This window comes from Otolemur garnettii, unplaced genomic scaffold (assembly GCF_000181295.1).
Source record: "Otolemur garnettii isolate 467f Iridium unplaced genomic scaffold, OtoGar3 scaffold00115, whole genome shotgun sequence".
Lineage (NCBI taxonomy): Eukaryota > Metazoa > Chordata > Mammalia > Primates > Galagidae > Otolemur > Otolemur garnettii.
The window spans coordinates 2,748,949-2,753,304 of record NW_003852510.1 but is presented as its reverse complement, the minus strand read 5'-3'; the positions used below and the strand labels follow the sequence as shown (position 1 = coordinate 2,753,304).

General features: G+C 43.8%; 1 pseudogene across 1 annotated transcript; it reads left to right on the top strand.

The window, feature by feature from the left end:
• The first annotated feature begins 1,596 nt into the window (after positions 1–1,596).
• Positions 1,597–2,373, top strand: LOC100950753 (annotated as a pseudogene). The gene has a single exon (XR_001161587.2). The product of XR_001161587.2 is annotated as a redox-regulatory protein FAM213A pseudogene (transcript).
• The last annotated feature ends 1,983 nt before the right edge of the window (positions 2,374–4,356 follow it).

Here is a 4,356-nt window from a genome sequence, read left to right as displayed (position 1 = left end):
AAGGGGTGGGTATGAGTGAGGAACGGGAGACCAAGTCAGAGACACAGGTGGTGTTCAGATCAGAAAGGGCCCTTGTATGCTGAGCCAGAGTAGAACTTTATCTTGAAATCAAGCCAGTGAAAGTTTTTAGGCCATAAAAAATAAAACGCAGGATTCATGCCCTACTTTGTTCCCCAAACAGTAAAGCAATTTCTGTTTTAGGAAGATTGCTTCAGTAATCTTTTTTTAATCTGCTATGAACTTTATCTGTTCATTAGTTGAGGCACAGAACGGTCCCCTACCCCCCTTTTTGACTATTATGAACAATGTTGCTATAAACCTTCACTTACAAGTTTCTGGGTAGACATACGTTTTCATTTATCTCGTGTATACCTTGAAATGGAATTGTTGAGGCTTGGCACCTGTGGCTCAAGTGGCTAAGGCACCAGCCACATACACCTAAGGTGGCGGGTTCGAATCCAGCCTGGGCCTGCTAAAAACAATGACAGCTGCAACCAAAAAATAACCGGGCATTGTGGTGGGCACCTGTGGTCCCAGCTACTTGGGAGGCTGAGGCAAGAGACTCGCTTGAGCCCAGGAGTTGGAGGTTGCTGTGAGCTGTGATGCCACAGCACTCTACTCAGGGGGATAGCTTAAGGCTCTGTCTCAAAAAAAAAGAAATGGAATTGTTGAGCCGTATCTTAACTCTGTGTTTAATTGAGGAACACCAATCTGTTTTCCAAAGCATTTATACCATGATACACTCTCATTAACAATGTACAGAGGTTTTAGTTTCTCTATATCCTCATCCACACTTATTATTAGCTATTTGATTTTAGCCATCCTAGCAGGTATGAAGTGGTATCTGATTGTGGTTTTGGTTTGGTTTGGTTTCCCCAGTGACTAACGATGCTGCCATATTTTCATGTTCTTATTGGCTGTTTTATTTTTAGAGACTATCTCTTTGGAGAATCGTCTAGTCTCATCTTTTTCTCATTTTAAATCGAGTTACTTAGCTTTTTATCGTGGAGTAAAGTAAAGATTTTGAAGCCGGGAAGTCTGTCCCCACAGTCTATGGGATTAACTCACAGTTTAATGCCTCTTGCCAGGTATACATCATGGTTACAAAGTAGCACACATTATATTTTATTACTATCTACTCTATGTGAGAAGTTAGGTGAGAAGGCATTTAAAAGATTAAAAAAAATAGTATCTCTTAGGGGTGGAAACTGTACTGAGTTTGGGAAATACCATTATAGCACATGTAGGAAGGGAAAGGACCCCCTGAGGAGACATTTTAACAAAGAAATAGTTGACTGCGGCAACAGAATCACCTAAGCCCAGGAGTAGAGGTTGCTGTGAGCTGTGACAACACAGCGTTCTACCCAGGGTGACAAAGTGAAAGTCTATCTCTACAAAAAAATTAAAAAGAAGAAGAAGAAGAAGAAGGAGAAGAAGAAGAAATAGCTGAATTGTTTTGAATGTGAAGATAAAGGAATTTGGGGGTTTGAGTGAACAGTCAAGAAGGATAGATGATAAGGAGTTAAGAAAAATGTTGCCGCCCCTGGGACCCTCTGGCCGGGAGGGTTTGGGCCCACAGTGTCCCTGCCTCGGGCCCCAGAGCAGGCAGGAGAAAAGTTACATTTCAGGATCCAAGTTTCTTCACCATGAGAATGTGGTCCATCGGCGCAGGAGCCCTGGGTGCTGCTGCCTTGGCACTGCTCCTGGCCAACACTGATGTGTTTCTGTCCAAGCCGCAGAGAGCAGCACTGGAGTATCTGGAGGACAGAGCCCTGAAAACACTAGACAAGGAACCAAGAACTTTCAAAGCAAAAGAGCTATGGGAAAAGAATGGAGCTGTGATCACGGCTGTGCGGAGGCCAGGTTGTTTCCTCTGTCGAGAGGAAGCTGCAGACTTGTCCTCTCTGAAACCCAAACTGGAGGAGCTGGGCATCCTGCTCAATGCTGTGGTGAAGGAGCAGATCGGGACTGAAGTGAAGGACTTCCAGTCTTATTTGAAAGGAGAAATCTTCCTGGATGAAAAGAAAAGTTCTATGGTCCACAAAGGTGGAAGATGATGTTTATGGGATTTATCCGACTGGGAGTGTGGTACAACTTCTTCCGGGCCTGGAATGGAGGCTACTCTGGAAACCTAGAAGGTGAAGGCTTCATCCTTGGTGGAGTTTTTGTGGTGGGATCAGGAAAACAGGGCATTCTTCCTGAGCACCGAGAAAAAGAATTTGGAGACAAAGTAAACCCACTTTCTGTTCTTGAAGCTGCTAGGAAGATCAAGTCACAGGCTTCGAACTCAGAGAACAAATGATTCTGTGAAACTGCCTAATGCAGGATAACTTGGAGCACTCACCGTTTCTTTGGGAGGTGTTGTGTTTCCGTGTGCCCCTCAGGGGTTAGACACCCACTTATACTGTGTTCTCAGTATGAATCAGTAACACATTTAATAATGTCTTCTATTTATGCCCAATAAGGCAAAAGTGCCCCCAAAGAAGGCTGACAAAAATCTAAGAAACTGTGGTAAGGGTTATTTTAGCTAAAACCTGGAAAATATGAAGCTTAAAATCGATTGCTGCACCTCATCACAAATGTTTGTGGTGTTTGAGTGCTGTTATTTCAGATGGTTTTTATTTTTATGTCTTCAAAACTCTAAGAAAAGTTGATTGAGAAATTAGAGAATGTAAGGTTTGTGACTTTTATGGTTTCTGTTAATAACTTGTTATATAATGTCAAAGAATATTCATATAAAGGAACTGATAATCTCCAGATTGGTTTGATACAGGTAAGTTACAAAGTGAGATCTCTTGTTTCACTGTCTTCCATTCTAAACCCAGAGATTGTTTTTCTAGAAGAAATTATCTCTAGCTCTAAGAAAATTATGCATTAGAAATTACCGGCATATAAAACTAATAAAAACAATCACCATAAAAAAAAAAAAAAGAAAAATGTCAGCGGCTCAGCACCTGTAGCTCAGCAGCTAGGGCCCCAGCTGCATGCACTGGAGCTGGCATGTTTGAATCCAGCCCGGGCCTGTCAAACAACTGACAACTACAACCAAAAAACAGCCAGGTGTTGTGGTGGGTGCCTGTAGTCCCAGCTACCTGGGAGGCTAGTGAAAGAGAATTGCTTAAGCCCAGAAGTTGAAGGTTTCTGTGAGCTGTGACGCTTCAGCACTCTACCCAGGGCGACAACTTGAGGCTCTGTCTCCAATAAAAAAAGAAGAAAGAAAGGAAGAAAAGAAAAATGGCAGGGACTAGAGTTTATACAGACAAGGGACAAGTGAGAAGTTTTTAGTGTCAGCATAACCAAAAGAATGTGGCTGTTTAAAGTTTGGTCTTAACTCATTTTGAGTTGCCCAATTGTACCCCCCCCTCCACTGTCTCAGACCTTGAGAAGTCTGCTACACGCACCATGTGATAAGTCCCCAGGAATTCACAGAAATTTTAGAGGGATCATTAGTCCTCTCAATAAATATAGGAAAGGGGCTGGAAGCCAAAAGACAGGGTGACTTCAGTTGACATTTGTTTACGTCTTTGTCATTAAAATATAATGATGAAGGATGGTTAAAATAAATGTGGCAGAGTGACCTGCTGAGACCTCAAACTTATATTTTATTACTGCTCTGGTAAGAAATCTCCATACTGGCTCGGCGCCTGTGGCTCAAGCGGCTAAGGCGCCAGCCACATACACCTAAGGTGGCGGGTTCAACTCCCCAGCCCGCCAAACAACAATGATGGCTGCAACCAAAAAATAGCTGGGCACTGTGGGGGGTGCCTGTGGTCCCAGCTACTTGGGAGGCTACGGCAGGAGACTCGCTTGAGCCCAGGAGTTGGAGGTTGCTGTGAGCGTGATGCCATGGCACTCTACCCAGGGGGATAGCTTGAGGCTCCGTCTCAAAAAAAAAAAAAAAAAAAGAAATCTCCATACTGGCTTGGCACCTGTGGCTCAAGTGGCTAAAGCGCCAGCCACATACACCTAAGGTGGTTGGTTTGAATCCAGCCCGGGCCATTCAAACAACAATGACGGCTGCAACCAAAAAATAGCTGGGCACTGTGGGGGGTGCCTGTGGTCCCAGCTACTTGGGAGGCAGAGGCAGGAGACTCGCTTGAGCCCAGAAGCTGGACGTTGCTGTGAACTGTGATGCCACAGTACTCTATCCAGGGGGATAGCTTGAGGCTCTGTCTCAAAAAAAAAAAAAAAAAAAAAAGAAATCTCCATACTAATTTTTGAGAGTGGGTGTGGGGGGAGCCAGAGGTTATATCACAATATGAATGGCTCTGGTAGTGCCCTGGGCTGCAAGTATGTGTGTAGGGCATGATTAACAAGATTTCAAATGTATGAGCTAGAGCTAATCAATGGAAAATT